Raw genomic sequence first — 27,318 nt, forward strand, 5'->3', positions numbered from 1 at the left:
ATTCCACGTTCCATTCCACATAATTTTTGTTCCAATTCACATTCCATTCCATATTCCATTCCACATTCCATTCCACATTCCATTCCACATTCCATTACATTCCATCCAAAATTCCATTAATCATTCCATTCAACATTCCATTCCACACCCCATACCACATTCCATTCCATTCCATTCCATTGCACATTCCATTTCACATTCTATTCCGTTCCATTCCACTTTCCATTCCACGTTCCATTCTACGTTCCATTCCAAGGTCCATTCAATTAAATTCCACCTTCCATTCCTCATTCCATTCCATTCCACTTTCCTTTCCACATTCCAAACCTCATTCCATTCCATCCCATTACCCATTCCATTCCATTCCATTCCACATTCCATTACATGATCCGTTCCGTTATATTCCACGCACCTTTCCACTTTCCATTCAACTTTCCATTCCACATTCCAATTGAAATTCCACTTCACATTTCATTACATTCCACTTCACATTGCATTCCACATTCCACTCCATTGCATTACACTTTCCATTCCAAATTCCATTCCACAATCCATTCCACATTGCATTCCATTGCACCCCACTTCCCATTCCACATTCCATTCCATTCCATTCCATTTTCAATTCCACTTTCCATTCCATTACATTTGACATTCTATTCCACATTCCATTACACATTCCCTTTCACATTACATTCCGTTTCATTACACATTCCATTCCACACTCCATTCCATTCCTTTTCACATTCCATTCCATTTATTTCCACATTCAATTCCGCATTCAATTCCATTCCATGCCACATTCGTTTCCATTCCATTCAATTTCATTACAAACTCCATTTTATTCCACATTCCATTCAAGATTCCACTCCATACCATTCCACATTCCATTCTACGTTCCATTCCACGTACAATTCCAATTTCCTCTCCTCATTCCATTCCATTCCATTCCACATTCCATTCCTCAGTCCACTCCATTCCATTCCACATTCCATTCTACATTCTATTGTATTCCATTCCACATTTCCTTCCACATTCCATACCAATCCATACCATTCCACATTCCATTCCACATTCCTTTCCACATTCCATTCCATTCCATTTAACATTCCCTTCCATTCCATTCCACTTTCCATTCGATTCCATTCCATGTTCCATTCCACATTCCATTCAATTACATTCCTCATTCCATTCCACCTTCCTTTCCAGTCCATTCCACATCCAATCCATTCCTTTCCATTCCACATTCCATCCCATTCCTTTTCACCAACCATTCTATTCCATTCCACTTACCATTCCACATTCCATTCCATTCCATTCCACATTCAATTCCATTTCTTTTCAAATTCCATACCATTCCATTCCATTTCATTCCACATTGCATTCCGCTTTCCATTCCAAATTCCATTGCAATGCATTCAACTTTCCATTCCATTCCACAAGACATTCCATTCCAAATTCCTTTCCATTCCATTCCACATTCCATTCCTTTCCAGTCCATTCCATTCCAAATTCCATTCCACATTCCCTTCTGTTGCATTCCACATTCCATTCCTTTCCTTTCCATTCCATTCCATATTTCATTCGATTCATTTCTACATTCCATTCCTTTCCATTACACATTCCTCTCCATTCCATTCCACATTCCATTCCATTCCATTCCATTTATTTACATTCCTTTCCACATTCTGTTCCTTTCCATATTCCATTCCATTACATTCCACATTCCATTTCATTCCATTCCACATTCCATTCCATTCCATTCCATATTCAATTCCACATTCCATTCCATTCCATTCCACCTTCAATTCCACTTTCCATTCCATTACATTTGACATTCTATTCCACCTTCCATTACACATTCCCTTTCACATAACATTCCGTTCCATTACAAATTCCATTCCACACTCCATTCCATTCCTTTTCACATTCTATTCCATTTATTTCCACATTGAATTCCACATTCAATTCCATTCCATGCCACATTCCTTTCCATTCCATTCCACGTTCCATTCCATTGCATTACACACTCCATTCCATTCCATTCCATATTCCATTCCATTCCATATCAAATTGCATTTGATTCCATTTCACATTCCATTCCACATTCCGTTCCATATTCCATTCCACATTCCTTTTCACAATCCATTCTATTCCATTCCACATTCCATTCCAATCCATTCCACTTTCCTTTCCACATTCCATTCCACATTCCATTCCACATTCCAGTCCATTCCATCCCACATTCCATTCCCCTACTTTCCACGTTGCATTCCACATTCGTTTTCATGCTCCATTCCCCATTCCCTTTCATTCCTTTCCATATTCTATACCATTCCATTCCATTCCATAGTCCATTCAGCATTCCACTCCACATTCCATTTCACATTCCATTCCTGATTCCATTCCATTCCATTCCACATTTCATTCCATTCCACATTCCCTTCCACTTTGCATTCCAATTTCCACTCCACTTTCCATTCCATTGCATTCCACCTTCCATTCCACATTCCATTAAATTCCTTTCCAATTTCCATAGCACATTCCATTCCACATTCCATTCTATTCCAATCCACTTTCCATTCCTCATTCCTCTCAACATTCCATTACACATTCCATTGCATTCCATTCCACATTCCATTCCATTCCACTCCAGATTCCATTCGACATTTCATTCCATTCCAATCCACATTCCATTGCAAATTCCATTACATTTTCCTTTCCATTACATTCCACATTCCATTCCTATTTCCATTCCATTCCATTCCACATTACATACCACCTTCTTTTCCACTTTCCATTCCACATTCCATTCTACATTGCATTCAGTTCCATTACACATTCCATTCCACATTTCATTCCACAATCCTTTCCAAATTCCATTCCACATTAAAACCACATTCCAATCCTTTCCTTTCCGAATTACTTTCCAAATTCCATTCCATTCCATTCCACAATCCATTCCACATTCCACTCCATTCCATTCCACTCTGCATTCGGTGTTCCATTCATTGTTTCATTTCGCGTTCCGTTCCAAGATCCATTCCATTCCTTTCCACGATACATTCCTCTCCATTCCATGTTAAATTTCATTCCATTCCACTTTCCATTCCACATTGCATTACGCCTTCCATTTCACATTCCATTAAACATTCCATTTCAATTTCCATTCCATTCAATTCCATTCCATTTTATATTCCATTCCATTCCAATCCACATTCCACTCCATTCCATTCCATGTTCCATTCTGTTCTACATTCCATTCCCTTCCGTTCCACATTCCATTCCATTCCATTCCTAATAACATTCCATTACATTCCTCATTCCATTCCATTCCATTATATTCCACATTCCATTCCATTCCATTACACTTTTCATTCCATTACATTGCACATTGCATTCCACATTCCATTCCACTTTCCATTCCATTACTTTCCACATTCCATTCCATTTAATTCCCCATTCCTTTCCATTCCATTCCACATTCCATTTCATTCAATTTCACATTCAATTCCATTACATTGCATTCCACATTCGATTCCATTGCTTTCTGCATTCCATTCCATTCCATTCCATTCTATTTCACATTCCATTCCATTCCATTCTATTCCACATTCCATTCCATTCCATTCCACATTCAATTCAATTACATTCCACATTCCATTCCACATACCATTGCACAGTGTATTCCACTTTCCATCAAACATTCCATTACACTTTCCATACATTTACATTCCACATTCCATTCCACGTTCCATTCCATTCCATTCCATCTTCCATTCCACGTTTCATTCCACGTTCTATTCCACGTTCCTTTCGACGTTCCAGAACACATTCCATTCCATTCTGTTCGTTATTCCATAACATTCCATTCCATTCCACAATCAATTCCTTTCCATTGAACTATCCATTCCACATTCAATTCCACATTCAATTCCTTTCCATTCCATGTTCCATTCCAAACTCCATTTCACATTCCATTCCATATTCCATTTCGTTCCATTCCACATTCCATTCCACACTCCTTTCCACCTTCCATTTCACATTCCATTCTGCTCCTTTCCACATTCCATTCCACATTCCACTCCACATTCCATTCCTTTACATGCCACATTCCATTGCATTCCATTCCACATTCTTTTCCACATTCCAATCTATTCCATTTCACTTTCCATTCCACATTCCATTCCACATTCCATTCCACATTCCATTGCATTCCATTCCATTTTCCATTCCACATTCTATTCCACATTCCTTTCGACATTCCATTGCATTCCATGTTCCATTCCACGCTCTATTCCATTCCATTACACATTATAGTCCACATTCCATTCCATTCCATTACACTTTACATTCCACATTCAGTCCACATTACATTCCGTTCCATTCCAGATTTCATTCTACATCGCATGCTACATTCCATTCCATTCCATTCCACATTCCATTCCACATTCCATTCCACATTCCATTCCATTGCATTCCACATTCTATTCCACATTCCATTCCATTGCATTCCACGTTCCAATCAACATTCCACTGTATTCTATTCCACATTTCATTCCATTCCATTCCACGTTACGTTAAATTACATTGCATTCTACATTTCATTCCATTCCATTCGGCATTCTATTCCATTCCGTTCCATTTCATTCCACATTCCATTCTATTCGATTCCATTCCACATTGCATGTCATTCCATTCCACATTCCACTCCATTCCGTTGCAAATTCCGTTCCATTCCATTCAACATTCCATTCCTTTCGGTTCCATTCCATTCCACATTTCATAGCATTCCATTCCTTTCCACATTGCACTAATTTCCGTTCCACCTTCCATTCAATTCCACGCTCCGTTCCACGTTCCATTCCACGTTCCTTTTCACGTTCCATTCTAAATTCCATTCCACATTCCTTTACGTATTCCTTTCCATTCTTTTCCATATTTCATACCATTCCATTGCATTCCATTCCACATTCCATTCCATTATATCCCATATTCCATTCCATAATCCATTCCATTCCATTCCACATTCCCTTCCACTTACCATTCCATTCCATTCCACATTACTTTTCACATTCCATTCGTTTCCATTCCACATTCCATTAGTTTTCATTCCACATTCCTTTCCACATTTCATTCCACATTACATTACACTTTCCATTCCACATTCCATTCCACATTCCATTCCCCATTCCATTCCATATTCCATTCCACATTGCATTCCATTCCATTTGGCATTCCATTCCATTCCATTGCACATTCCATACTATTCCCTTCCATCCCACATTAAATTCCTTTCCATTCCACATTCCATATCATTCCATTCTATTCCACATTCCATTCCTTTCCATTCTACATTCCATTCCATTCCCTTACACCTTCAAATCCATTCCAATCCATTCCATTCCACATTCCATTACCTTCCTTTCCACATTCCTTTCCATTCCATTCCACATTCCATTTCACATTCCATTCCATTCCACTTCCCTTTCCATGTTGCATTGCATTCCATTCCACATACCATTGCATTCAATTCCACATTCGATTCCATTACATTACCTTCTATTCCACACTCCATTCAATTCCATTCCATTCCATTCCACATTCCATTCCATTTCATTGAATTCCACATTCAATTCCTTTCCATTCGCCATTCCATGCCAATCCATTCCACATTCCATGCCATTCCATTCCATTCCACATTACATACCATTCCATTCTATTCCACGTTACATTCCTTTGCATTCCACCTTCCATACAATTCCATTCCACGTTCCATTCCAAGATTCATTCGAAGTTCCATTCCACGTTGCCTTCCATTCCAGTCCACGTTCCATTCTATATTCCATTCCACATTCCATTGCTTTCCATTACACTTTCCATTGCGTTACATTCCACATTCCATTCCACATTTCATTTCACATTCCATTCCACATTCCATTCCATTCCATACCACCTACCATTCCACATTGTATTCCGTTCCATTCAACATTCCATTCTACAAACCATTCCTTACATTTCCATTCCATTCCACGTTGCATTCCACATTCCATTCCACATTAAATTCCACTATCCATTCCTCATTCCGTTCCACATTCCATTCCATTCCATTCCATTTTGCATTCCACTTTCCATTCCACTCAATTCCACATTACATTTCAGTGCATTCCATTGTATTCAACATTCCATTCCCTACCATTTCAGTTTCCATTCCATTCCATTCCATTCCAAATTCCATTCTATTCCATTCCACATTCCATTACTTTCCATTTCACATTCCATTCCATTCCATTCCACATTCTATACCATTCCATTCCTTTCCACTTTCCATTCCACATTCCATTCCATGTTCCAATCCATTACATTCCACTTTCCATTCCATTCCATTCCATTCCATTCCATTCCATTCAACATTCCACTCCACATTCCATTCCCTTCCATTCCACATTCCATTCCATTCCATTCCAAGTTCCATTCCACGTTACATTCCAAGTCCCATTCCATTCCACTCCATTCCAATCCATTCAATTCCTTTTCATTCCAATCCATTCTGAATTCCTTTTCATTCCACTCCATTCTGAATTCCTTTTCATTCCATTCCAAATTATATTAGACATTCCATTCCATTCCATGCCACATTCCATTCCATTCCATGCCACATTCCATTCCATTTCACCTTTCATTCCTTTCCATTCCATTCCACCTTCCATTCAATTCCATTGCATTTCACATTCCATTCCATTCCATTCCTCATTCCTTTCCATTCCATTCCATTCTATTCCCCATTGCATTCCCTTCCATTCCACTTTCCATTCCATTCCATTACACATTCCATTCCATTCCATCTCATTCCATTCCACATTCCATTCCATTCCATTCCACATTCAATTCCACATTGCATTCCATTCCATTCCTTTAAACATTCCATTCCATTCCACATTTATTTCCATTCAATTCCACATTACATTCCACATTCCATTCCATTCCATTCCATTCTACATTCCATTCATTCCACGGTCCATTCCATTTCACATTCCATTCCATTCCATTCCACTTTCCATTTCACATTCCTTTCCATTCCATTCCTAATTCCATTCCATTCCTTTCCACTTCACATTGCATTCCACTTTCCATTCCATTCCATTACACATTCCATTCCTTTCCATTCCAATTTCCATTCCATTCCATTACACATTCCATTCCGTTACACATTCCATTCCACTCCATATTGCATTCCATTACTGTCCATACTAATCCAACTACCATTCCACATTCCATTCCATTGCATTGCACATGCCGTTATATTCCTTTCCACATTCCATTCCATTCCATTCCATTCCACATTCCATTCCATTCCTTTCCTTTCCAAATTCCATTCTATTTATTCCACATTGCATTCCTTTACATTCCACATTGCATTCCATTCCATTCTATTCCACATTCAATTACATTCCATTCCATATTCCATTCCATTCCATTCCACCTACCATTCCATTCCATTCCATTCCATTCCATTCCATTCCATTCCTTATTACAGTCAATTTCTTTCCATATTCCTTTCCATTCCATTCCATTGTATTCCACATTCCATTCCACATTCCATTCCATTCCATTCCACGTTCAATTGGATTCCTTTCCACATTCCATTCCATTCCATTTCACTTTCCTTTCCATTCCATTCAGCATTGCTTTCCATTCCATTCCATTCAACATTCCTGTCCATATTCATTTCCATTCTATTCCACATTCCATTCCACATTCCATTCCATTCCATTTCATATTCCATTGTACATTCCATTCCAGTCCATTCCACATTCCTTTTCAAATTACATTCCATTCCATTATACAATCCATTCCACGATCCAGTCCTTTCCAAATTACATTTTATTCCAATACACATTCCATTCCAAGATCCATTCCATTCCACAATCCATTCCACAATTCCTTCCATTGCATTCCACTTTCCATTCCATTCCGTTACATTCCACATTCCATTCCACTGGATTCCACATTCCACTCCATTCCATTCCACATTCCATTCCATTCCACATTCCATTCCATACCATTCCACATTCCATTCTTTTCCATTTCACGTTCCATTCGACCTTCCATTCCATTCCATTCCATTCAACATTCCATTCCACTTTCCTTCGCTTGCATTCCACATTCCATTCCACATTCCTTTCAACTTTGCATTCCACATTCCATTCCATTCCGTTTCACACTCCATTCCTCATTCCATTTGGTTACATTCCTCATTCGATTCCATTCAACTCCACATTCGATTCCAGTTTCCTTTCCATTCCATTCCACATTCCATTCCAAATTCCGTTCCTCATTCCATTTCATTCCCTTCCACATTCCTTTCCACGTTCCATTCCATTCCTTTCCACATTGCATCCCACTTTGCATTCCACATTCCATTCCACATTCCATTCCATTCCATTCCTCATTCCATTTCACATTCCATTCCATTCCATTCCACATTCCAGTCCACATTCCATTCTACTCCATTCCACAGTCCTTCCACATTACATTCCACGTTCCATTCCAATATCCATTCTACGTTCCAATTCACGTTCCATTACATTGCGTTCTATGTTTCATTCCATTCCATTCCATGTTCCATTCCATTCCATTTCACATTCTTTTCCACTTTCCATTTCACATTCCATTCCGCATTCCTTTACACATTCAATTCCATTCCATTCCACATTCCATTCCTATCCAATCCACATTCCATTCCCTTACATTCCGCATCCCATTCCATTCAATTCCACATTCCATTCCATTCCATTCCACGTTCCATTCCATTCTCTTCCACTTTCCATTCCATTCCGTTCCATTCCATACCTTTTCATTCCATTCCACATTCCATACCATTCCATTCCATTCCACATACCATTTTTTCAATTCCACATTCCATTCCATTCCATTCCACATTTATTTGCATTCCATTGCATTCCATTCTATTCCACATTCCATTCCACAGTACTTTAACTTCCGTTCCACATTCCATTCAATTCCATTCCATTCCACGTTCCATTCCTTGTTCAATTCCACGTTCCATTCTACATTCCATTCCATGTTCCATTCCGTTCCATTACACATTCCTTTCTACATTCCATTCCATTCCATTGCGCTTTCCTTTCCACTTTCCATTCCACATTCCATTCCGTTCCATTACACATTGCATTCCATATCCCATTCCACATTCCATTCCATTCCGTTCCACATTCCATTCCATATTGAATTCCACATTCCGTTCCATTGCATTGCACCATCCATTCCACATTCCATTCCATTGCATTCCTCCTTCCATTCCACATTCCATTCCATTGCATTCCTCATTCCTTTCCATATTCCATTCCATTCTATTCCACATTTCATTCCATTCCATTCCACGTTCTATTCCATTCCCTTGCATTCAATGTTTCATTCCATTCTATTCCGCATTCCATTCAATTCCCTTCCATTCCATCCCATTCCATTACACATTCCATGCCAGTCCATTCCACATTCCATTTCATTCCATTCCAGAATCCATTCCATTCCATTCCATTCTTTTCCACTTTCCATGGCATTGCATTCCATTCCACATTCCGTTAGTTTCCGTTCTGCATTTTGCTGCATTCTATTCCGCATTCCATTCCCTTCTATTCCACATTCTATATCATCCCATTACTCATTCAATTCCACATTCCATTCCACTTTCCACTTCATTCTTTTCCGCATTCCATTCCACATTCCACTTCATTCCTTTCCACATTCCATGCCACATTCCATTCCGCTACCTTCCACTTTCCAGTCCATTGAATTTCTTTCGAAATTCCATTAAATTCTATTAGAATTCCCATTTCATTCCTTTCTATTTCATTCCACATTCCATTGCAATCCATTCCACATTCCATTCCATTCCATTGCACTTTCCATTCCATTACTTTCCACGTTCCATTCCGCATACGATTCCACATTCCAATCCACTTTCCATTCCATTCCATTCCACATTCCATTTCATTCCATTCCACTTTCCACTCCCTTCCAATCCACATTCCATTCCACATTCCATTCCATTCCACCCCACATCCCATTTCAAATTCTATTCCTTTGCATTCCACATTCTACCCCAAATTCCATTCCAAATTCCATTCCTTTGCATTCCACATTCTACCCCAAATTCCATTCCAAATTCCATTCCATTCCATGCCGCACTCCATTCCACTTTCCACTCAACATTCCGTTGAATTCCATCCCATTACACATTGTATTCCGCATTCCTTTCCACATTCTATTCCAAATACCATTACTTTCCTTCCACATTCCTTTCCTTTCCATTCCACACTCCATTCCACATTCCACTCCATTCCACATTCCATTCCATTCCATTCCATTCCACATTCCATTATTATCCATTCCATTCCACATTCCATTCCTTTCCGTTCCATTCCATTCCATTCCATTCCACATTTCACTCCACATTCCATTGCATTCCATTCCACATTCCATTCCATTGATTTGCACATTCTATTCCAAATCCCATTCTATTCCATACCACATTCCATTGCACATTCCATTCCTTCCATTCCATTACATTCCATTCCACGTTTCATTCCACATTCCGTTTCATTCCACATTCCATTCCATTCCACTTTCCATTACAATCCTTTCCACATTCCATTCCAAACCCCATTCCATTCCATACCAGATTCCATTCCACATTCCATTCCACATTCCATTCCATTCCATTCTATGTACCATTCCATTCCATTCCACTTTCCATACCATTCCATTCCATTCCATTCCATTCCGTTCCATTCCATTCCATTCAAAATTCCATTCCATTCCATCTTCCATTCCATTCCATTCCATTCCATTCCAGATTCCATTCCATTCCATTCCATTCCACTTTCCATTCCATTCCATTCCATTCCATTCCATTCCACATTCCACTCCACATTCTGTTCCACATTCTATTCCATTCCATTCCACTTTCCAATATAAATTACACTCCATTCCGTTCCACATTCCATTCCAAATTCCATTCCGTTGCATTCCACATTCCATTCCAAATTCCTTTTCATTCCATTCCACATTCCATTCCACATTCCATTCCATTCCATTCAACACTCCATTCCATTCCTTACATGCTTCCATTCCATTCCATTCCAGATTGCATTCCCTTCCATGTTCAATTTCTCCTTCCATTCCACGTTCCATTCCACATTCCAGTCCATTCCATGCCACATTCTGTTCCATTCCTTCCACATTTCACTCTATTCCATTCCACATTCCATTCCACTTTCCATTTCACTTTCTCTTCCACTTTCCATTCCACTTTCCATTCCACATTCAATTCCATTCCATTCCGCGTTCCATTCCACGTTCCATTCCACCTTCCTTTCAACTTTCCATTCCACGTTCCATTCCACATTCCACTCCTTTCCATTACACATTCGATTCCACTTTCCTTTCCAGTGCATTCCACATTCCATTCCACATTCCATTCAATACCATTCCACATTCCATTCCATTCCACATTCCATTCCATTCCATTCCACATTTAATTCCATTCCATTCCACATTCCGTTCCATTCTATTCCATTTCCCATTCCATTCCATTCCATTCCACATTCCATTCCATTCAATTCCACATTCTTTTCCTTTCCATTCCAAATTCCATTCCACATTCCATTCCATTCCACATTCCATTCCATTCCATTCCTCATGCCATTCCATACCATTCCACATTCCATTCCACATTCCTTTCTATTCCATTCCACGTTCTATTCCACATTTCTTTCTATTCCATTACACATTGCTTTCCAAATTCCATTCCATTCCATTCCAATTTCCATTCCAATTTCCATTCCATTTCATTCCACGTTCCATTCTGTTCCATTCCACATTCATTCCATTCCATTCCACGTTCCATAACATTCTATTCCACGTTCCATTCCATTCCATTTCACATTCCATTCCACATTACTTTCCAATCCTTTCCATACTCCATTCCATTCCATTCCACATTCCTTTCCATTCCGTTCCACATTCCATTCCGTTACATTCCACCATCTATTCCACATTCAATTCCATTCCACGTTCCATTCCACATTACCTACCAAATTCCGTTCCATCCCACGTTCCGTTCCACTTTCCATTCCACTTTCCATTTCACATTCCAATCCTTTCCACGTTCCAATCGACATTCCATTCTTCGTTCCATTCCACTTTCCATTCCACATTCCATTCCATTCCACGTTCCATTTCATTCCGTTCCACATTCCATTACATTCCCTTCCATTCCATTCCACATTACATTCAACATTCCATTGCAATCCATTCCACATACCATTCTACGTTCCATTCCATGTTCCATACCACGTTCCTTTCAACTTTCCATTCAACATTCCATTCCATTCCATTCCAGATTTCATTCCACATTCCATTCCATTCCATTTCACATTCTATTCCATTCTATTCCACTCGATATTCCATTCCATTCCATTCCACAATTCATTCCTCATTCCATTCCATTCCATTTCACTTTACTTTCCACATTCCATTTCAAATTTCATTCCACATTCCATTCCATTCCATTCCACTTTCCATTCCACCTTCCATTCCACATTCCATCCCATTGCATTCCACATTCCATTCCATCCCTTTAAACATTCTATTGCATTCCATTCCACGTTCCATTCCATTCCCTTCCACATTCTATTCCATTACTTTCCATGTTCAATTCCACATTGCATTTTACATTCCATTCTATTCCATTCCACTTATCATTCCACATTCCATTCCACATTCCATTCCCTTCCATTCCGTTTCACTTTCCATTCCATACCTTTCCACATTCCATTCCTCGTTACATTCCACGGTCCATTCCACGTTAAACTCCACTTTCAATTCCACGTTCCATTTCACATTCCTTTTCACTGCATGCCAAGTTCCATTGCATATTCCATTCCATTCCATTGCACATTCCATTCCATTCCATTCCATTCCATATTCCACTCCAATTTCCATTCCATTCCTTTCCACATTCCATTTCATGCAACTGCACATTCCATTCCATGCCATTCCACATCCAATTCCATGCCATTCCACATTCAATTCCATTCTATTCCACTTTCTATTCCATTCCATCCTACATTCCATTCCATTCCAGACCACATTCCACTCCATGTCATTCCATTAAACATTGCATTCGATTCCTCATTCCATTCCATTCCATTGCACATTCTATTACATTCCATTCCATATTATATTCCATTCCATTCCACATTAAATTGCATGCCATTCTACGTTCCATTACATATTCCATTCCACGCCATTCCAGTTTCCATTCCACATTCCAAACCATTCCAATCCACATTCCATTCCATTCAAATCCTTTCCAGTTCACTTTCTATTCCATTCAACTCCTTTCCACATTCCTTTCCGTTCCTCATTCCATTCCATTCCACATACCATTCCATTCAATTTCACATTCCATTCCATTGCATTCCATACCAGTCCACATTTCATTCCATTCCATTCCATTCCACATTCCGTTCCACATCGCTTTACAATTCATTCCACATTCCATTCCTTTTCATTGCAAATTCCATCCCACATTCCATTCCGCATTCCATTCCACATTCCATTCCATTCCATTCCACATTTGATTCCACTCCATTCCACATTGCATTCCGTTCCATTCCACATTCCATTCCATTCTATTTCACATTTCATTCCATTCCATTTCACATTCCATTCCATTCCGTTATATTCCATTCCAAATTCCATTCCACATTCATTTCAGTTCCATTCCACATTCCATTCCATTACATTCCTCTTTCCATTCCATTCCCCATTCTATTCCACATTCATTTCCACATTCCATTCCATTCCATTCCATTCCATTCCACAATCCATTCCATTCCATTCCATTCCACTTTCCATTCCATTCCATTCCACATTCCATTTCATTCCATTCCACTTTCCATTCAATATATCATTCCAATCCATTCCACATTCCTTTCCATTCTATTCCACATTCCATTCAATTCCATTCCACATTCCATTCCAAATCCCATTACATTCCATTCCACATTCCAATCCACTACTTTCCATTTCACATTCCATTCCATTCCATTCCATTCCAAATTCCATTGCATTCCGTTTCATTCCATTCCACATTGCATTCCACATTCCTTCCCATTCCATTCCACATTCCATTGCACGTTACACTCAATTTCATTTCACATTCCGTTCCATTCCATTCCATTCCATTCCTTTCTACATTCCATTCCATTACGTTGCATTCCCTTCCACATTCCATTCCACATGCCATTCCACTCCATTTCACATTACATTAAATTCCTTTCCATTCCAATCCTCATTTGATTCCCATTGCATTCCAGGATCCATTCCACATTCCATGCCATGTTCCATTCCACGTCCATTCCACGTTCCATTCAATTGCATTCTACGTTCCTTTCCATGTTCCTTTCCATTCCATTCAATGTACCATTCCATTTTCCATGCCACGTTCCATTCCATGTTCCACTTCACTTTCCATTCCATAGCATGCCAAGTTCCATTCCATATTCCATTCCATTCCATTGCACATTCCATTCCATTGCATTCCATTCCATTCCACGTTCCATTCCATTCCACGTTCCATTCCACTTTCCATTCCATTTCATTCCACTTTCCATTGCATGCCATTCCATATTCCAATCCATGCAATTCCACATTCCATTCCATGCCATTCCGCATTCCATTCCATTCCACATTCCATTCCATTCAGCGTTCCTTTCCATTCAATTCCACATACCATTCCATTCCAAGTTCCATTCCATTCCATTCCATTGCATTCCATTCCATTCCACATTCCATTCCACTACACTCAACATTGCATTCCTTTCCATTCGACGTTCCTATCCATTCCATTCCACTTTCATTCCATTCCATTCTACTTTCCATTCCATGCCATCTGACTTTCCATTCCATTCCATCCCATTCCATTTCACATTCCATTCCAATCCATTCCCGTTTCCATCCCATTCTGTTCCACATTCCATTCCATTCCATTCCAAATTCCATTCCATTCCATTCCACATTCCATTCCATTCCACATTACATTGCATTCCATTCCGTTCCATTCCACAGTCCATTCCGTTCCACATTCAGTTCCATTCCATTCCATTCCACATTTCGTTCCATTACCTACCACATTGCATTCCATTCCATTCTACATTCCATTCCATTCCATTCCACATTTCATTCCATTCCATTCCACGATCCATTACATACAATTCCATTCCACATTCCTTTCCATTCCGTTTCACATTCCATTCTAATCCATTCCACGTTCCATTCCATTCCAATCCACGTTCCATTGAATTCCATTCCACGTTCCATTACTTTCAATTGCGTTCCACATTCCATTCCATTCCTTTTCACATTCCACTCCATTCTTTCCAAGATCCATTCCATTCAATTCCATTCCACATTCCATTTTTTTCCATTCCACATTCCATTCCATTCCATTCCACATTCCATTCCATTCCATTCCACATTCCATTCCATTCCATTCCACATTCCATTGTATTCCATTCCAAAATCCATTCCACTTTCCATTCCATTTCACATTCCATTCCACATTCCACTCCAGATTCCATTCCATTCCACGTTCCATTCCACTTCCCTTTTCACGTTCCACTCAACATTCCATTTCATTCCATTCCACAATTCATTCCACATGCCATTGCATTCCATTCCAGATTCCATTCCATTCCATTCCATTCCACATTCCATTCCATTCCATTCCACGTTCCATTCAATTCCACATTCCATTCCATTACATTCCATATTCCACTCCAATCCATTCTACATTCCATTCCCCATTCCATTCCATTCCATGCCACATTCCATTATGTTCAATTCCATTCCACAATCCATTTCACATTCCATTCCATATGACGTTTCATTCAACATTCCATTCCATATTACATTGCATACCATGTTCCTTTCCACCTTCCATTTCATCTTCCATTCCACATTTCATTCCATTCCTTTCCAAGTTCCAGTCCACTTTCCATTTCACTTTCCGTTCCACATTCGATTTCATTCCATTCCGCTTTCCATTCCACATTCCATTCCGCTTTCCATTCCACATTCCATTCCATGCCATTCCACATTCAATTCCATGCCATTGCTCTTTTAATTCCATTCCATTCCACATTCAATTCCATTCCATTCCACGTTCTTTCCATGGCTTTCCACTTTCCATTCCACATTTCATTCCATTCAATTCCACATTCCATTACACATTCCATTCCGTGACCTTCCAGTTTCCACTACACATTCCATTCCATTCCATTCCAAATTCCAATCCATTCCATTGTATTCCATTCCACTTTCAATTCCATTCAATTCCATTCCGCATTCCTTTCCATTCCACATTCCATTCCATTCCGCATTCCTTTCCATTCCATTCCACATTCCGTTCCATTCCACATTCCTTTCCATTCCATTACACATTCCATTCCATTCCAATCCAAATTACATTCCATTCCATTGCATTCCAGTCCTCTTTCCATTCCATTCAATTCCATTCCGCATTCCTTTCCATTCCACATTCCATTTCATTCCACATTCCTTTCCTTTCCATTCCACATGCAATTCCGTTCATTCCCTACCTTTCCTCATTCCATTCCATTCCATTCCATTACACATTCCAATCCACTTTATTCCACATACCATTCCATCGCATTCCACGTTCCATTCCATTCAATTCCACTTCCAATTCCGCGTTCCATTCCACTTTCCATTCACGTTCCATTCCACTTTCCTTTCCGCATCCCATTCTACGTTCTATTCCACGTTCAATTCCACGTTCCATTCCAGTACATTTCACATTCCATTCCACTTTCCTTTCCACGTTCCATTACATTCCATTCCACGTTCCATTCCTCGTTCCATTCCATTCCTTTCCACATTCCATTCCATAATTTTTGACGTTGAATTCCCCGTTTCATTCCAGTTTCCATTCCACATACCTTTCAACGTTTCATTCCATTGCATCCCACGTTACATTCCATTGTATTCCACGTTCCATTCCACATTCCATTTCTCATTCGATTCCACCTTCCATTCCATTCCATTCCATTCCATTCCACATTCCATTGCTTTCCGTTCCAATTTCATTTCCCTTCACTTCCACATTCCATTCCATTCTATTCCACATTGCATTCTAAACCATTCGCATTTCATTCCATTCCATTCCATTCCATTCCACTTTCGATTCCATTGTATTCCACTTTCCATTCCATTCCATTCCACATTCCGTTACCTTCCATTCCACATTCTATTCCGTTCCATTCGACATTCCATTCCTTTCCATTCCACATTCGATTTCACATTCCATTACCTTCCATTCCACATTCGATTCCACATTACATTACCTTCCATTCCACATTCTTTTTCATTCAATTTCACATTCCATTCCACGTTCCATTCCACATTCCATTTAGCGTTCCCTTCCATTCCATTCCATTTCATTCCGTATTGCATTCTATTCCATTCCGCATTCTATCCCACATTCCATTCCATTCCATTCCACATTTCATTCCTCATTACTTTCCATTCCTTTCCACTTTCCACTCCATTCCATTCCACATTCCACTCCATTGCATTCCAGATTAATTTCCACATTCCATTCCAAGTTCCACTCCACATTCCATTCCACAATCCATTCCGTTCCATTTCATTGCACTCCACTTTGGATTCCACATTCCATTCCACATTCCATTCCACATTCCAATCCAATCCATTCCACATTCCATTCCACATTCCTTTCCACATTCCATTACACATTTCATTCCATTCCACATTCCATTGCACATTCGATTCAACATTCAATTCCACATTCTATTCCACTACATTCCACTTTGCATTCCATTGTAGTCCTCATTCCATTCCAGATTCCATTCCACTCCATTTAAAAATTCCATTCCATTCCACTCGACATTCCAATACTCCTTCCATGTCATTTCACATTCCATTCCACACCCAATTCTATTCCATTCCACATTCCACTCCACATTCCGTTCCATTGCATTCCACGTTCCATTCCACTTTCCATTCCACATTCAATTCCACATTCCCTTCCATATTCCATTCCATTTCATTGCATTCCATTCCATATTCCATTCCACATTCCATTCCAATGCATTCCACATTCCATTCCACTTTCTATTCAATTACGTTCAACATGCTATTCCATTCCGTTCCACATTAAATTCCATTCCAATCCACATTTCATTCCATTCCATTCTATATTCCATTTCATTCCATTCCACATTCCACATTCCATTCCACGTTTCATTCCACGTTCCATTCCATGTTGCATTCCATTCCATTTCACATTGCATTCCACATTCCGTTCCATTCCTTTCCAAGTTCCATTCCATTCCTCATTTCATTCCACATTCCATTCCATTCCATTCCACATTCCACTCCATTCTATTCCACATTCCATTCCATTCCATTCCCCATTCCATGCCATTCCATTCCCCATTGCATTAAATTCCATTCCACATTCCATTCCACATTTCATTCCCCATTCCATTAGACGTGCCATTCCACTTTCCATTCCACGTTCCAATCCACGTTCCATTCCACATTCCATTCCATTGCATTCCACATTCCATTCCATTCCATTCCATTCCTCTTTCCATTCCATTCCACATTCCGTTCCATTTCATTCCACTTTCCATTCCATTCCACATTCCGTTACATTTCATTCCACATTCCATTCCATATTCCTTTCCATGCCATTCCACATTCCATTCCACTTTCCTTTCCATTCCATTCCACATTCCAATACATTTCATTCCACATTCCTTTCCATTCCACATTCCATTCCATTCCATTCCTCATTCCATTCCATTCCATTCCTCATTCCGTTCCATTCCACACACCATTCATTTGCATTACACTCCACATTCCATTCGATTCAACATTCCATTGCACATTCCATTATATTCCACATTGCATTCCACGTTCTATTCCCTTCGATTACATTTAATTCCGTTCCACATGAAATTCCATTCCATTCCTTTCCACATAGTATTCCAAAGCATTCCACAATCCATTCCAATCCATTCCATTCCATTCCGTTCCATTCCATTCCACATTCTGTTCCTTTCCATTCCATTCCAGATTCCATTCCATTCCATTCCATGCCACATTCAATTCCACTCCATTCCACATTCCATTGCATTCCATTCCAAATTCCATTCCATTACACATTCCGTTCCACATTCCATTCCACTCCACATTCCATTCCACATTTCATTCAATTACATTCCATTCTATTCCACATTCCATTCAATTCCTTTCCATTTCACATTCCATTCCATTCCATCTCGCATTCCATTCCATTCCATTCCACATTCCTTTCCTTTCCTTTTCACATTCCTTTCCATTCAATTTCATATTCCATTCCATTCCATTCCAAATTCCAATCCATTCCGTTCCACATTCCATTACATTCCATTCCTAATTCCATTTCATACCTTTCCAGATTCCATTCAACTTTCCATTCCATTACATTCCACATTCCATTACACTTTCCATTCCATTCCATTCCACATTCCTTTCCACATTCAGTTCCATTTGATTATATTCCACATTCCATTCCATTCCCTTCCACATTCCATTCCATTCCATTCCACCGTCCATTCCATTCCAAATTCCATTCCATTCCACATTCCATTCCATTCCATTCCACATTCCATTCCCTTCCATTCCACATTCCATTCCTTTCCATTCCACTTTCCATTCCATTCCATTACACTTTCCATTCAATTACATTCCACATTCCATTCCATTCCACAGTGAATTCCATTCCATTCCACATTCATTTCCATTCCATTGGACATTGAATTCCATTCAACATTGCATTCTACATTCCATTCCATTCCACATTCCATTCCACTTTGCATTCCATTCCAATGCGCGTTCCATTCCATGCCACATTGCCTTCCCTTCCACATTCCATTTCACATTCTATTCCATTGCATTCCATTCGGTTTCTTTCCATTCCACATTCAGTTCCATTACATTCCAATCCAGATTTAATTCCATTCCATTCTATTCCACATTCCATTCCATTCCACATTCCATTCCATTCCACATTCCATTCCATTCCACATTCCATTCCACATTCCATTCCATTCCACATTCCATTCCCTTCCATACGATTCCTGTTTCCTTTCCATTCCATTCTACTTTCCATTCCATTCCATTCCACTTTCTATTCCGTTTTCTATTCCATACCATTCCCCATTCCATTCCATGCCATTCGACGTTCGATTCCATTCCACCTTCCATTCCATTCCGTTCCACGTTTTATTCCATTTTCCATTCCGTACCATTCCATATTCCATTCTATTCCATTTGACATTCCATTCCACATTCCATTCCATTCCATTCCACATTACATTCCAGCTTCCTTTCCATTTCATTCCACGTTCCATTCCACATTCCTTTCCATTCCATTGCATTGCTCTCTCCATTCCTTTCCATTCCATTCCAGTCCTCTCGCCATTCCATTCCATTCCATTCCAGATTCCATTCCATTCCATTCCTTTCCACATTTCGTTCCATTCCAAATTCCATTCCATTCCATTCTATATTCCATTCCACTTTCCATTCCATTCCATTCCACATTCCATTTCATTGCAATGCATTCCATTCCATTCCACATTCGATTCCATTGTATTGCATTCCACATTCCATTCCATTGCTATCCACATTCCATTCAATTCCATTTCACATTCCATTCCATTCCATTCCACATTCCTTTCAACGTTCCATTCGATTCCATTCCACTTTTCATTCAACGTTCCATTCCACGTTCTATTCCATGTTGCATTCTGCGATCCATTCCACTTTCCATTCTACCTTCCATTCCATTCCATTCCACGTTCTATTCCATTTTCCATTCCTTACCATTCCCCATTCCTTTCCATTGCATTCGACATTCGATTGCATTCCACCTTCCATTCCATTCCATTCTACGTTGTATTCCATTTTCCATTCCATACCGTTCCACATTCCATTCTATTCCATTTGACATTCCATTCCACATTCCATTCCATTCCATTCCACGTTCCATTCGATTCCATTCCACTTTTCTTTCAACATGCCATTCCACGTTCTATTCCATGTTGCATTCTGCGATCTATTCCACTTTCCAGTCTACATTCCATCCAATTCCATTCCACATTCCATTCTATTCCATTCCAAATTCCATTCCATTCCGTATTCCATTCCACATTCCATTCCAATTCATTCGGCATTCCATTCCTTCCCATTCCACATTCAATTCCATTTCATTCGGCATTCCGTTGCATTCCATTCCACATTCCATTCCTTTCCATTCCACATTCCATTCCATTCCTTTCCATTCAACATTCCATTCTTTTCCATTCCACATTCCATTGCATTCCACATTCCATTCCATTTCACTCGGCACTCCATTCCATTCCATTCTACATTCCATTCCTTTTCATTCGGCTTTCCTTTCCATTCCATTCCACATTCCAATCCACATTCCATTCCATTCCATTCCACATTCAATTCCCTTCCATTCTACATTCCATTCAATTCCATTCCACATTCCATTCCATTACTTTCCATTACATTCTGTATTCCATTCCATTCCATTCCTCATTGCATTCCATTCCATTCCACTTTCCATTCCACATGGCATTACAATTTTTTCCTCATTCCATTCCGTCCCATTCCACATTCCATTCCACAATCCATTCCTCTCCATTCCACTTTCCATTCCACTTTCCATTCCATTGCATTCCACATTCTATTCCTCATTCCATTCCATTCCATTCCACAATCCATTTCACATTAAATTCCACCCTATTTCACATTCCATTCCATTCCATTCCAGATTCCATTCCACTACATTTCATATTGCATCCCACATTCCATTCCATTCCATTCCACATTGCATTACTATCCATTCCACATTCCATTTAACTCCATTCCTAATTCTATTACACATTCCATTCCATTGCATTCCACATTCAATATCACATTGAATTCCCTTTCATTCCGCATTCCATTCTATTCCATTCCACATTTCATTCCATTTCACATTCCATTCCATTCTTTCGGCATTCCATTCCTATCAATTCCACATTCCATTCCATTCCATTCAACATTCCATTCCATTCCATTCCACATTCCATTCCACATTCCATTCCATTCCATTCAACATTCCATTCCATTCCATTCCACTTCCCTTTCCATTCCGTTCCATTCCAATTCATTCGGGATTCCATTCCATTCCATTCCACTTTCCATTCCACATTCGACTCCATTCCATTCCATTTCACATTCCATTCCATTCCGTTCCACAATCTAATCCATTCCATTGCACATTCCATTCCATTCCGGTAAACACTCCATTCCATTCCACATTCCATTCCATTCCATTAGGCATTCCATTCCATTCCATTGCAAATTCCTTTCTATTCCCTTCCAAATTTCATTCCATTCCATTCCTTTCCACAATCCAATTCACCTTCCATTCCATTCCACATTCCATTCCACTTGTCATTCCATTGCATTCTACTTTCCATTCAACTTTCCATTCATTGTTCCAATGCACATTTCATTCAATTCCATTCCACGTTCCATTCCACTTTCCAATCCATTCCATTCCACTTTCCGTTCCATTTCATTCCACATACAATGCCACATTACATTCCATTCCTTTCCACATTCCATTCAACATTCCATTTCATTCCATTCCACATTTCATTCCACGTTCGTTTCCATTCAGTTCCACATTCCATTCAACATTCCATTTCATTCCATTCCACATTTTATTCCAGATTCCTTTCCATTCCTTTCCCCATTCCATTCCGTATTCCATTCCATTCCATTGCACATTGCATTAAATTCTATTCCACATTCCATTCTATTCCCTTCCACATTCCATTAGATTCCTTTCCACCTTCCATTCCTCATTAAATTCAATTCCATACCACATTGCATTCCATTCCATTCCACATTCCATTACATTCGATTCCACATTCCATTCCATTCCTTTCTACACTCCATTCCACATTCCATTCCTTACCATTCCACCTTACATTCTCTTCCATTCCACATTCCATTCCATTCCGCATTCCATTTCACATTCCATTCCATTCCATTCCAAGTTCTATTCCACGTTCCTTTCCATGTTCCATTCCAATCCATTTCACTTTCCGTTCCACATTCCATCCCATTCAATTCCACATTCCATTCCACATTGCATTCCATTCCATTCCACTTTGCATTTCATTCCATTCCCCATTCCACTCCATTCCATTCCCTATTCTTTTCCATTTCATTGCACATTCCATTGAATTCCATTCCACTCCGTTCCACATTCCATTCCACTCCATTACATTCCACTTTCCATTCCATTCCATTCCACATTCCATTCCATTCCATTCCACTCCACATTCCATATCATTCCATTCCATTCCACATTCCATTCCATTCCATTCCACTCCACATTCCATATCATTCCCTTCCATTCCACTTTCCATTCTATACCAGTCCACTTTCCATTCCATTCTATTCCATTCCATTCTATTCCACATTCCATTCCACATTCCATTCCATTCCTTTCCACATTCCACTCCATTCAAATCCACTTTCCATTCCATTCCATTTCACATTCCATTATATTCTGTTCCAGTCCATTCCACATTCCATTCCATTCCTTTCCACATTCCATTCCCTGTTCCATTCCACGTCCCATTCCACGTTCCTTTCCACTTTCCGTTCCACATTCCATTGCATGTTCCTTTCCACATTCCAATCCACGTTCCGTTCCACGTTCCATTCCACATTTCATTCCATTCCATTTCACAGTCCATTCCAAATTCCATTCCATTCCATTCCACATTCCATTCTACTCCATTCCATATTCCATTCCACATTCAATTCCATTCTATTCTGTTCCACATTCCATTCCATTTCTTTCGGCATTCCATTCCATTCCATTCTAAATTCCATTCCACAATCCATTCCATTGCATTCCATTCCATTCCAAATTCCATTCCTCATTCCATTCCACATTCCATTCCACATTCCATTCCATTCCACATTCCATTCCATTCCATTCCATTCCACATTCCATTCCTTTCCATTCCACCATCCATTCGATTCCACACACCATTCCATTTCATTCGGCATTCCATTTCATTCTATTACACATTCCATTCCACTTTCCATTCCGTTGTATTCCATTCCATTCCACAATCCACTCCACATTCCATTTCACATTCCATTCCCTTCAAATCCACATTCCATTCCCTTCCATTCCACATTCCATTCCCTTCCATTCCACATTCCATTCCATTCCATTCCATTCCACACTCCATTACATTTCTTTCGGCATTCGATTCCATTCCATTCCATTCCACATTCCATTCCACATTCCATTCCATTCCACTTTCCATTCCACATTCCATTCCATTCCATTAAAGTTCCATTCCACATTCCATTCCATTGCATTCCACATTCAATTCCACATTCCGTTCCACATTCCATTCCAATCCATTCCACATTCCATTTCATGTTCCACTCCACAGTCCATTCCACAATCCTTTCCACGTTCCATTCCATTCCATGCCACGTTCCACTCCACTTTCCATTCCTTTCCATTCCACGTTCCATTCCACTTTTCATTGCACATTCCATTCCACAATCTATTTCACGTTCCATTTAATGTTCAGTTCCACATTCCATACCATTCCATTCTATGTTCCATTCCACATCCCATTCCACATTCCGTTCCAGATTCCATTGCGTTCCATTCCATTCCATTCCACGTTCCTTTCCACTTTCCTTTCCACATTCCATTCCACATTCCATTCCATTGCATTCCACATTCCATTCCAATCCACTCCACGTTTCATTTCGCGTTCCATTCCACAGTCTATTCCACAATCCATTCCACGTTCCATTCCATTCTATTCCACGTTCCACTCTGCTTTCCATTCTTTTACATTCCACGTTCCATTCCACATTCCATTCCACATTCCATTCCATAATCCATTCCGTTCCATTCCACATTCTTTCCTTTCCATTCCATTCCGTTCCACATTACATTCCATTCCATTCTGCCTTCCATTGCATTCCATTCCACATTCCTTTCCTTTCCATTCGAAATTCCATGCAATTCCATTCTATTCCACTTTCCATTCCTTTCCTTTGCACATTCCATAACATTCCATTCCATTCCATTCCACTTTCCATTCTTTTCCATTCTACATTCCAATTTATTCCATACCACATTCCAATCCATTCCATTCCACATTCCATTCCCTTCCATTCCACATTCCATTGCACATTCCATTCCACGTTCCATTCCACATTCTGTACCACGTTCCATTCCATTCCATTATAGGTCACATTCCACATTCCATTCCATTAAATTCCACTTTGCATTCTGCTTTTCTTTGCATGTTCCATTCCATGTTCCATTCCACGTTCCATTTCATTCCATTCCACGTTCCATTCCTCTTTGCATTCCATTCCACGTTCCATTTCACATTCCATTCTTCATTCCATTCCACATTGCATTCCGTTAAATTCCATGTGCCACTCCACATTCCATTCCACACTCCATTCCATATTCCGTTCCATTCCATTCCACATTCCATTCCATTGCATTGCATTCCACATTCCATTCCACTCTATTCCATTCCACATTCCCGTCCGCATTCCTTTCCATTCCATTCCACATTCCATTCCACATTCCATTGCATTCCATTACACTTTCCATTCAACCTTCCAATCCATTCCATTCCACATTCAATTCCATTCCATTCCACATTCCTTTCCACATTCCATTCCACCTTCCATTCCATTCCATTCAACGCTCCATTCCATCTTCCATTTCACCTTCCATTCCAAGTTCCATTCCACTCCATTCCACGTTCCATTCCACGTTCCACTCCACATTTCATTCCACATTTCATTAAACATTCCATTCCACATTCCATTCTATTCCATTCCACGTTCCATTCCACGTTCCATTCCACATTCCATTCCACATTCCATTACACGTTCCATTACACGTTCCATTCCATTCCATTCCACATTCCATTCCATTCCATTCCATATTCCATTATTCATTCCATTCCATTCCATTCCATTCCACATTCCATTCCATTCCACTTTCCATTATTCATTCCATTCCATTCCATTCCACATTCCATTCTTTATTCCATTCCATTCCATTCCACATTCCATTCAATTCGCTTCCACCTTCCATTCCACATTCCATTCTATTCCATTCCACATTTCATTCCACATTGAATTCAACACTGCATTCCACATTACATTCCACTTTCCATTCCACGTTCCATTCCAAGTTCCATTCTACGTTCCATTCAGTTCCATTCTACGTTCCATTGAACATTCTTTCCATTCCCGTCCACTTTCTATTCCACATTCTGTTCCACGTTCCATTCCACTTTCCATTCCTTTGCATTCCAAATTCCATTCCATTGCATTCCACATTCCATTCCACATTGCCTTGCATTGCATTCCACATTCCATTCCACATTACATTCTAATCCATTCCACTTTCCATTTCACGGTCCGTTGCACAGTCCGTTGCACATTCCAGTCCATGTTCCATTCCATTCCATTCCACGTTCCACTCCACTTTCCATTTCTTTCCATTCCACTTACTTTAACACATACCATTGCACATTCCAATTCATGTTCCATTCCACAGTGCATTCCACATTCCCTTCCATGTTCTATTACAAGTTCCATTCCACTTCATTCCACTTTCCATTCAACATTCCATTACATCCAATTCCACGTTCCATTACATTCCATTCCACTTTGCATTCCACATTCCATTCCACAATCCATTCCGTTCCATTCCATTCCATTCCATGTTCCATTCCACGTTCCATTCCACATTTCATTCCACATTACATGCTACATTCCTTTGCGTTCCATTCCACATTCCATTCCACATTCCTTTCCATATTTCATTCCACATTCCATTCCATTCCATTGCATTCCATCACATTCCACATTCCATTCCACATTCCATTCTACATTCCATTCCACTCCATTCCACATTCCATTCCACCTTCCATTCTATTCCCCGTTACATTCCAGACTCCATTGCATACCATTCCAAATTCCATTCCACATTCCTTTCCATTCCATTCCATGTTCCTTTGCACGTTCCATTTTACATTCAATTCCACATTC

Source organism: Pongo pygmaeus, chromosome 16, assembly GCF_028885625.2.
Source record: "Pongo pygmaeus isolate AG05252 chromosome 16, NHGRI_mPonPyg2-v2.0_pri, whole genome shotgun sequence".
Lineage (NCBI taxonomy): Eukaryota > Metazoa > Chordata > Mammalia > Primates > Hominidae > Pongo > Pongo pygmaeus.